This window comes from Netta rufina (genome assembly GCF_964035555.1).
Source record: "Netta rufina genome assembly, chromosome: 2".
NCBI classification, from domain to species: domain Eukaryota; kingdom Metazoa; phylum Chordata; class Aves; order Anseriformes; family Anatidae; genus Netta; species Netta rufina.
The window spans coordinates 69,257,221-69,268,373 of record NC_140124.1 but is presented as its reverse complement, the minus strand read 5'-3'; the positions used below and the strand labels follow the sequence as shown (position 1 = coordinate 69,268,373).

The 11,153-nt window shown below is 50.0% G+C and overlaps 1 long non-coding RNA gene across 1 annotated transcript in view; it reads right to left on the bottom strand.

The window, feature by feature from the left end:
- Positions 1 to 1,280: 1,280 nt before the first annotated feature.
- The window catches only part of LOC311222425, a 32,192-nt gene continuing 22,319 nt past the window's right edge, over positions 1,281 to 11,153 (bottom strand). The window contains exon 3 of the long non-coding RNA XR_014619350.1: positions 1,281 to 1,449. This is a non-coding gene — a long non-coding RNA (uncharacterized lncRNA). The remainder of the gene's footprint in view (positions 1,450 to 11,153) is intronic.

The following is an 11,153-nucleotide window of genomic DNA, read 5'->3' as shown; positions in this document are numbered from 1 at the left end:
TAGCTGAGGCTTCCAGAAAACAAAGTGAGAAAAAGAGAGAAAGGATGATGAAAATGAGTGTGGGTGCAGCACGGGGGCCAGCAGTTAAGTCTGTGGAGATGAGAAAGGTCACTTTGTGGGGTGAAAGAATTCACCTGGCCATATGAAGATGTCAGATCCACTCAAGAAACTGAAGTACTGAAGGTGCAGTTCATCTCATCCCAAAGCAGATGTCAGCTACTTCACGCATCTGCTTTTCTCTGAGAAGAGGATCTACAGTAACGATGCCATAAAAAATCAACTGCACTGCAGAGATCAAATTCCAGGGGATGAATCCTTCTGTCTAACAACTCCCTGCTCTTGGGTGGCAAGCAGAAGGGCAGAGCTTTGGGATGAGGGTTGCATGTGCATGTTTGAGGGTGATCTCCTGGGAAATTTTCCCCAGGCCTGGGTGTTGCCCAAGGAAACATGAGTAGGTTTCTGTGCTGCTTCACTCCCAAACTCGTCAGTGGGGAGGGCTCTCCCGAGAAAACTCCACAGGTGGGTTTCACTTTTGCTGGCAGCATCCATCTTGCACATGTCCCTCCACAGGCAGTGGGTGCATGTGGCATCAGTGATGTCCAGCAGGACAAACCGTGAGGGACAGCAGTACGTCACCCAGCCCACGGCTGCAGCACAGCAGTGATGCCCACGGGAGTGGGATTAGCCCTCTGTGTGCCCATGAGAAGTGGGCTCGGGCACCTCTCAAACAGGCTGCCATCTAGGCCCTGGCTTGGGAAGCCTGCTGAGATAACTGCTGCCATCGTCCTCTCCTCCCTGCTCTGCGTGCGGGTGAGTCAGGGCAGCATGGGCAGCAGCCGCTGTTCTTGGGGCCACCTGAGTCCCACACAGCCTGCTGCGGGCCCTGCTCACAGGACAGTCCGTCCTGATCTCCTTACGGCGATTAACCACAGCCCTTCACATGCCTTGAGGTCACAGGGAGCCTTTCCCCAGGCTTGGCCCCAGCCCTAGGGCAGCAAGATGTGCTTCCCACTCTTTTTCCCACGTTAGTGCAAAGGGAGATTCACCCCTCTGCCCTGGGCTCGGTCCCACGTCTCCCCCAGCTCCCCACGCTGTACAGCCCCCGCACAGCACAAAGGGATGCTGCAATATCAGCTGAACCAGGCCACCTAACAGGGAAAAAAAGGAGGACACCCAGGTGACTGAGACAGCAGCAATGCACACAGCAGCAGCTTGAAACCTCGGCATGGCTCTTTGGAAAGATTACAAGGGGGTGGGAGGTGGAGGAAGTGTTTTCAACATTCCTTTATTAATAATATATGAAGAAAAATACCCTGAAATAATATGGTTGAGATCGGCAGCAGTTCTGGGGAGCTTGCCAGCTCCTCCTCCTGATCCTTCTGACCGATAGCAGCTGGAGGCAATGGGGACAACATCTCAGCCATGGTGACTTCTGAGTTATGCTTGGTGCTGTCAGGAGAGAGAGCGCAGGAGAGGGCTTAGATTTCAAGGCACGTAGCAAGTTCGGTTCAAGATGGGCTTAAATCTTGGCAAGGCTGGGATCTTTCAGTCCAGGTCCTGGATGTATGCAGAGGCCTCTGTGAAGCCCCAACTAAGGTAGAGATTTAATCCAGCTCCCAAGATGTTGCATAAAGGTACAAAAATGTGAGCTTTGGTACTGGCTCACCATCTGCCTCTAGGTACATGTAACAACACAGTAAATACCACTTGCATGTATTTGCAGATTTATTGGTCAGATAAGTGGTAAGAATGGTATGGAAAAGGTCTGTTTAGGAACAAGCAATGTTAAAAACAGGCATCTCCATCTTTGCTACTACCACTACTTTGTAAGGGAAATAATGCTTCCATTGTTTAGGCCGTAAACAATGTCACCACAGAGGGTAAAAATAATTAGGGAGGACTTAATAGGAGGAGTCTTATTTATCTTTATAATGTTTCTACAGTCTCGCCTGTGCTCAGGTGTTGCCACTACACCCACCTCAGAGGATGTTAGCTACAAGAGAAAGAAGAGATTACAAAGAGAGATGACAAAAATGGTGTGGAAAGAGTTGGAAAGGACTTATGGGATTTTACACCACAGGCCATCTCCCATGGCTTGTTATAGAAGACTTAACACACTCAAGACTAGAGGAGGTGAAAACAGACAGCTCTACAGAAAAGGCTAGTAAAATATTTCTCTTTGTCAATTTCTTATGGCCCAGAGACAACTTCGCCAGCCTTAACTGTTTTTCTTAGATTGCACGGACAACCTGCCCCAAGATACACCTCATGCCACAGGCTTAGGACCCAGCATGGGGCATCATGTGCAGATGGACCGTTGTGTCTTTGCCAGTTAGACATGAGCCCTCAGGTTTCATAATATGGCACCAGACACTGCACAATGGTTAGGAAGAAGGTCCCCCTCCAGGCAACCAGACCCTTAAGTGTCTGATATGAAGCTTTTTGTCTTGGCCTGAAAGCCCTGGGGTGCTCAGCACTGCCCAAAACAGGCTGCTTGCTGCTGCCTTAATCCAGCACAGCACTTCTGCTCTTCCTCAGACATCACACAGGAACAAAACAGACTGTTCACTTTGCCCACGCTGGTATGTCCCTTTACCTTCAGCCTGGGCTTTTACTTCTGTTTTCTGAGAGATGCAATTTTCTGAGATGTGCAAGTCAATTTTCCACAACCATCTCAGCATTTGCAGTCTGAGACAGCTTTCAAAAAGGTGGTCAGGCACTGGCAAAGCACCTGAAGGAGTACAGGCTGAAGAGCTGGCTATGAGCACCACAGTAGGATCTGGCAGAGGGCGAATTCCTTTAGAAGTGCAGCAGCATCAGCCCGCTCAGAATAAAAGGCAGAGCCTCAAAATGAGTCATGTTTGAGACACTGGATGGGAGACGAGGAGAGTTATGTTTCAATGTCTTTGATGTGGGAGTGTGGACAACACTTCCCTGTGATGGCAAGGACAGTTTTCCTGACTTCTGCTTAAAACAAGAGACATGGAGTCAAGGACCATGACTGAGACTTATCTGTATCGCAGTATCACCTAGGCTGTTAACCGCAATAATTACTGCTCGTCTTTCTAGAAAAAATTCTCTGCATACAGAAAGGTTTTCTTATGTGGCAGCATATGATAGATCATACACTCTCAAGATGTGCTTCTCCTCTAGATGTAGCCAAATCCTCAGGGACAGTTTTGTTCATCCTTTGTATTGCTGCGGGGGCTGTCACTGGTGCCTGGTTCTTCCTGCCCCTGGAATCGATCACTTCTTTTTGCAGCTTGCTTGTGACTGCTTCCCTTTACTCCTGGCTTAGCCTAGCTCACAAATACAGGGGACCATTTCCCTTTCTGCTGGGGGACAGTTCCACTTTCTCACTCTCATGTGCTGGCAAATTCTGGTTGCATTTAGGTTCCCAGTCCTGCACAGGGACAAGGTTTTCAGATTATAAAATGTCCCCATGGAAGCTTCACCACGTTCGAGAGGGCGTTAGTATTCATACAAGTCAGGGAAGCCCTTACTGGGAAAGGAAAAACAACCACACTTTTGTTCCTACTTCTTGACAGTGTCCCTTTAACAGCACTCAACAGCTGTTAAATGGGATAATCGCCTGTTATCCTCATGTCACTAATTCAAATGCTAATGGCTCTCAGTGCATAAGAGGTTATTCAGCCATCCGGCACCCCAGGTACACCGTGCATGAGGAGGATGCTGAAGTGATTAAGCTTCCTTCTGGGACTCTAGGCACATTTAAAAGAAATGCTTCCAGATGAACTTGGAGAAGAGATAATGGCCAAGACGGAAAGGAAAACTGGGCCATGAGGATGCTGGCAGGAAGGATTTGCACGTTTTGATGCCTCCAGGGTGCTCCATTCGTCCCCATGGAGAGAGACCCCGCGCCTGCTCCAGCCTGTGTGCACCCCCCTCTGCCAGCAGATTTAACCAAGGCTGAATTTGATTTCCAAATGCATAACCACTACTCATGCGGTGGTAGAGCTCAGAAAAGGGTCATCATTTCCCCGTCCTGGATAAACCGCTGTCCCAGCAGCACAACGCTTGCTATCAATCCGGAAAGAGAGATGTCTCTTTCCAATGGCTGGCTCGCTATTAGCAGGTGACAACAGGCTCAGCGTACCTCCAGCCACCCGACGCAGAGTGACACGTCGCAGGGCAAACAGCCTGCTGCTGCTTACCTCTGTAGCAGGAAAGAGGCAGCAGCAAATCCTTAAAATCAACACCAATGTTATGGAGCAGAGGTTGGAACTGGATCTGCACGTGTGTATACCAAACGCAGTTCGGTGCATGCATTGATATGTCAAGTCTACAATCTCCCAGGGAGTGAGAGAAGCTACAAAGATATATAGCATCTTCAACACAGTAATAGCCACATATTATGTAGACACACTGTTAAACAGGTCACACTAGTGCCTGTCAAGGGCCTACTCAGCTCAAGAGTAGAGACAGAATTAAGCCTGAAACTCTCCTGTGGTGAAGCTGCCAATACTACAGGACCTGCGAGGCAGTAGGCCGCTGGTGTCTGCTATTGCCTTTAGTAAAGACTGTTACCTGTGATGCGGAAGGAAAGAAACAGCAGTGGATTTGCTTTCTGCCACAGGGGCTGTCAATGTGCCTCACCAGAACCTCTTGATTTCCGAGGAGGGTGCCCAGATCCTAGAAATTGCTGTAATTTACCTAGAAAGTGGCACGGAGGAGGAGAAAAAGGGAATTAACGGATGAATGTAATACCCTGGACAAGGAGATATGGAAGGTGAGGAGGGTAAATGGCTGGAAAAGAGGACAGCTGTTCCACTGCTCAGCCAGCCTCGCCTGAAAGGCGTGTGACCACATTCTCCACGTGTGTCAATAATCAATGAGCACTCCAGCCTATTTTTCTTTTGAAAAATCTACTTTGGTATCAAAACAGTGGCACACTTCTAATCATGGTCTTAAACCCATGCAGACCACTATTTTTAAAGGAAATTCACTGGCCTAAGCACCTTCCGTTCTCTGCTTTAACTTAGAAGGGATCCTGCATTTAGGCCTGTAGGCCTGAGCTGGCCTTGCGTCGCCAGCCCCTCAGTGCTTTGTTCCTGGCTGTTCTGACTCCACATCTTCTCTGACAAGTTACTTATGGCCAGGAAAAGTTGTTCTCCTTGCACTTTCAAATATATATATATATATATGGATATATAAATATATCTGTTGCCATGGCAGTGGTGCAGATTACAACCAACAATTTTGGGCACACAAAGTTGAAAATGGTGACCAAGTTACAACTCGGTTAACTCCTTGGCTAACAACTCCTTTGTTTCCTCCCAGGACACAAGGAAGGAATGCGGCCAGCTAGCTGGCGAGCACTGGAAGGCCTCTGCTCCGCAGGCTTGGGGGTGACGACCATGCCACCGCGGCACGTCCCCTCCGAGCGGCTGCAGGCCTGACCCAGTTTCTCCTCGGAGCTGTCATGGCAACCTGCACGGTCGCGCTCACACGGTGAAACTTGGATTGCTCACAGCATGGAAACGGGACCCCAAAAAGTGTGTGGGGATGGGCGGGAGGGGTCTCAGCTTTTTGCTCTGCTTCTTGCATAGCACCTTCTCCTCGGCAGTCAGCAAAGCCTGGCTTGATACCGTAGCAAAGAGGTTGGATGAAGGAGAAGATGCAGGAGAAAGAGAGAGCTGCCACTTATCATGCTGCTGTTTTTCCCCCGGGAGGAAGCATGGTTAGCCTGGATTTATACAGAAATGAGGCATATTCAGCTGTTTCATATAGCTTGAGGTGGAGGCCGCCTCTCCTTCCCTTCCATCCTCATGGACGCAAGGCCATTGCCCACCCAGACCAAATGCAGCAGCCTCACAGCCATGAAACCCATCAGAAAAAGGGCAAGCAGGACTTTACCCCAAAAACCTCATCAACCTGAGCGGGAGGGAAAAATGCTCTGCACCATGGGCCAGATGCCCCCCAAAAATCTCTCCGTTGTCACAGGGAGTAGGAAAAAAAAAAAGAAAAAGAAAAAAGAAAAAAAAAAAAGACTGGCTGAGAGGTTTGATTTATAAAGGGAAATGAGCTGTAAGATAGCGTGCCCAGCCTGGCTAAGCAACGGCGAGTGCAAGAAAAGCGAGCAGCAGCCAGCAAGCACCGGAAGGGCCCCGGCAGCAGGGAGAAAGGCACCAGTGTGCTCAGAGGCAGCGAGAAACGCAGAAAGCGCACGCAAAGTAGGAGTGCTGGGATGACATTTGAAAAGGGGAAAAATTCAGCGGAGCAGCAGGAAAAGCTTCCTGACAGCGAGATGTATGTGCTGGAGCCGTCCCTCAGGAGCAGCCCTGGAAGCCTCATCACTTGGCATCCGACAAGCGAGCCGGAGGAAAGCTGCAAGTCCTGGAAAGGCCTCATCCGAAGCTCGCTGAAGGCAACAGCCAGGCTTGCATTAACTACAGGAGGTTTGGCTCAGAGACCAGCTCTACTGCTAGGGACAAGCCTGCAGGGAAGAGAGGAGCTTAGGGAGGTGACCGGGTGGCCCTGGGTCCAGGACAAGTGGTCTCCTCCCAGCGGGAGCCAGGAAGCAAACAGGGTTGGGGAAAGAAAGCATCCCTTCTCCTTTAAGGCAGCGTATCTGCCAGCAAGGAGCTGCTCCGCTCTGGCCACAGCGCAGAGTCAGGGCTCAGGCTTCTGTTAGCCTGGGCCCCTGGGAAGGCCTGCTGCCAAAAAAAGAAAAAAAAAAGGGCAATTTTGCTTTAGTCAGGGGGTAGAGCATGGGTGGATGGGATGGAAAAGTGAGGGATAGAGGGGGTGAAAACACACAAGAGAGAAAACATATGCACCGTGTCTCTGGATGCTGCGCAGCAAGAAGCCAGGCAGGAAAGAGCTCGGGTCTGGGGGAGGAGGCAATGGATGCAGGCAGGAGCCACATCCAGAGCAGCTCCAGGGAAAATGCTGCTTCCCTCCAAGCAAGGAAGAGCCTTCCCCTGAAAAAAAAAAATTGTCAAAGATATCCCCAGAGCTTGCTAGGTCACCAGCCCTTCCCACCACAACATGTTTCTCTGATGGGAAAAATCTGTGCTCAGATTGCCCTTACTCAGGACTGGCATCCCAGCATCTCCTCCACAGCCTGACACCAAATTCCAGTTTCTCATCTTGTCCACAAACAAAAGCACCTGTGCATGAAGGGCAGCCATGCATTGATGTAGTGAATGGCCAGGTGTGAACAATTAAAGAAGTAACTGAGCTGTATGCACAGCAGCCCTGAAAGTGCTCGGTGGTGTTTCTACCCATCACTGCTTTTATTGCTGTATCCCTTTATTCTGATACACTGTCCTGTCCATCCAAACTGCAGACTCCACAGGGCAGGAAATGACAGCCTGTGCTATGACCAAGCCAACAGAAATAAATGGATTTAAAGTGGAAAGCCTAATTTAAGAGGAAAGAACATCATAGAGAGGTTGCACATATTTCCAGATGAGGCATCACAAACCCAGGGAAATCAGAGTTGAAGTTATGCCTAAAGTAAATTCAAACTTGTTGAAGTGTGGCAATGTGCAACTGAGGCATACAAGCAGCCTGAATTCTGCCCTGCAGTGACACATAGCCATATGATTGTGATTAAAATGTTTTAGTACTTGTCCTCCCAGACTAGATTACCCTGATAAATACAACATTTTTTCATATTCCCTTCTCTTGCCCCTCCTCCAGCAAGCCTGTGCCCCAGGTAGTGACACCAGCACCAATTTCACTGCCTACCAGGAAAAATAATACATGTCATGGGCCTGTTACATCTGTGATGGGAGCCCCAGGCTAAGCCTTGTCTCAGAAATCGTGTCCCTGCTGCCACCAGGCCCCCAGGCACTGGGAGAGGAGCTGCACCCTGCATCAGGGCAGTGCTCACTGCTGCTGAGGAGAAGGGAAGGCTTTCCCTCACGCCTTGTATACCGCTGTAATCGACACCCACGTATTTATTTTACGAGCTCATTAAAACCTAGGTTTTAAAGTGCCGAGAAAATAAAAGGGAGACAAAGAAAAATCATCTGGATAAACAATTACGGCTTTTTGTCAAGGACTCAGGAGCTAATCGAGTCCAGATCTGTTCCACACTCACATTTACATGCAAAATTGTACTTACTGAGCTAGAAAAAAAAGTCCAGTTAGCATCAAGAGCCAGCTCTGCCCACAGCTAGGTGCACGCAAGTCCCGAGGAGCAAGCAGGGGCTCCCTGGGCTAGCAGAAGGCAATGCCTGGCCCCCGATGCCTGCACCGGCCACGTAAGGGCCAGTTTTGCCCTGACTTCCCCCAGGTCCGCTCTGAAATGACTCTGCAGAAGTCGTATTTACATAGGAGTGTGGGTGGCCTGAATTGTCCTCGTGTGTTTAAATATTGGGCACTAAGTCACAGCAGTCCCCTTGTTTGCACTTTGGCTGCTGGACAGCAGGAACACCCCAGCATTAGTCAGAAGCAGAAGCATTAATGAGCGAGCAGATATTTCGTAGTTTACAGCTTATCATTCTTTTGTTCACATAAATACACACGCTCACACCCTGTCTCTGCTTCTTCCCCCCTGTTGACTTCCTACAGGTTATTTTATTTGGCCTTTGTCAATGGCCTTACAAAGTTTTCTGCTGTGTGGACGTGCACCTTGCCACCAGCAGGCTTTCTGTACATTGCGCTGAATCCCAAGGAGACTGATCTGGCCCTGGAGCAGCTGCTCTGCCCAAGCCAACAGCCTTTCTCTGCATGTGATGATCCCAAGTAAATGTGCAACCAACAACAGCTGCCAGCAGAGACCTCTGCAGCAGGAAAATATGTACAAATCGCATCAGATGGAGGAAAGCACCGTCATCTTTGCTGTGTGGAAAGGCATGATGCCGAAGCCGGTGATCAGCAAGGTAATCTGTGACACAAAAGGAACAACTCCTTTTCTCTGGGTTAAGGCTCCCACTTCTCCTTCATCCCACTTCTCCACTGCCGGCGACATTTACAGATCACAGTTCATGATTTAATGACTCACAGACGGACCATGTCCAGTACAGGAGAACCTCCCTTGTGGTACCAGCTCTTTGTGATCTGTATGCCTAACGGATGCTAATTGTGAATCGTGAATACTTTTTCTTAAACAAAACTCTAGGGCTTTTAGGAGTATAATGCTCTACAGTGGACTCAATGGGAGCCAGTTTGGATGTCATTTTTGTGTGCGAATAAAACGGTTTTTCATTTAAAAAAAAAGAAGAAAAAAAAAAAAAAAAAGCTTATTTGCTGACACTGAAGTTTCTTGTGGGAATACATCACTTTTTTAATTAAATTTTCATCTGGAAGATTTTTCGGGTCAAAAATGGAATTTCTGGTCAAAACCATAGCGGGGAAGAACACACAGGAAGCCAGGCTGTGAGGCGAGTCGAGCAGAGCCTCGCGTCCCAGCAGCCGGCTGCACGGCGGAGCCAACGGTGGCTCTGCCACATGGCCACCCCTCGCTCGGCGACACTCAGGGCACCGGGAGCATCCCCAAGCAGGGGACACAGCAAGGAGCCACCAGGGCAGGGTCTGGCAGGAAGCAGCCACTCTCACCCCTGCAATGGGATCCGGGGGAAGATGCCTGGTCCTTATCTGCCTTGCCCTCCGTATCAGCAGGAAGCACCTTCAGCAGGAGCATCAGTGCATGCCCTGGGTGGCCGCAGGGCTTTATCAGCTCCCGTGCCCCACCACGAGCTCCTCTGCACGGCACGGCTCAGCCGGGATGCTGCAGCAGAGGTGGGGATGTGGTGGCAACCACAGACAGGCTGCTCCTCGGCTCACCTCAGAGGGTAGGTCACAAGCACTGCAGCTCCATCACTGCAGCCAAAGGAGTATGAAACGTTGTCAGAAGGGATCGAAATCAGGCCTGGCACATGTGTGTGTGTGTGTGCATGGTTTCACAACACCTCCCTCTCCGCCCCACCAGCCACACCAGTTTTCCTCAAAGAAAAGCAGAACAGTGGAGCACAGACCCAAAGCTACGCGGCCGATGTATTAAAGCCTTGTTTTTCCCACTGCTTGAAGGACTGACCCAGCCCCCTCAAATGTTCCCAGCATATTTGAATTGTGAGTCAGAGACCACAATGGAGATACTTGCCTGGCTTGACAAAGTTTAAGCATCTCCTGCCAAATAGTAATCGCTGATTTTGCTCCATCACTCGTGAGCCCTGTTTCTGCCGCCCTAGCCATGCAGAACACGCTGCCTCACTGAGAAGGCCAGCATTACTCCTCGGATGCTTACCTGCAGCTTCTCCAGCTCCTCACAGCCCGCTTTGTGCAGAGCACTACTCACACACGGGATGGGAACATGCAGGTACTGACAGCCCCTGCACCTCTACCCATGGTCAAGGCAACGAAGAGAGAAGATAGAAAGAAAGAACAGCAGCAATACTGGAAACTGAGGCCAGAAAAGGCTTCATCTTTGTGGGCAGGGTCTAACATTCAAAATAAAAAAGTCAAGACAGAGATATTCATGGACTGGACCAGCAGCCCACTTGGTGAAACATGTAAGGCCTTAGAGTTAATCTATGAGGGACCAACACACCCTCTGCTTGGCCACCACTACCAGCTCTGCAGTAACCTCTGGCTAAAGGGAGCAGCCAGGAGCAGGAAGCATTAACTGTGTCATTTGCCACAGCTAAAGCCACCTGCTGCCATGAGTTAGCATCCAAAGTAGCAAAATTTTCATTGCTCTTTGCCCTGCAGATGCAGCAGGGCTGCAGCTGTGAGTAAGCCTCCCCTCCCAGCCGCAATGGGCTGTGGCACTGCTGGTCATCACACAGGCATGCCAGGTCGCTCTGCCTTCCAACACCTTAACCTGGCAGTACCCAAAAGCCTCATCTGCCCCTGCTTTTTTTTTTTTTTTTTTTTTTTCCCCCTGAGCAATTTTCCCTTGCTGCACCAGTAGAAATGCTGCCATCCAGGGGCAGAGCTGAGAGCAAACACGGGCCAAGGCAGCCTGGCCTCCCCTGGCCTGGGCAGCGGGGAGCTGAAGCGCGTGCCCTGTGCAGCCTCGAGTGCCAAAGGGCAACTCGAAGGCCACTGCTGCTGCTTCAGCTGCTGCACCATCAGGCCGCTCCCGAGCAGTTTAACCAATGCACCAGTTCACATTCCTCAAGACTGCTAGCATCAAGCAAGGTTTTAAAGAGTTCCAAAAGCATTTGCTGTTTAACTTT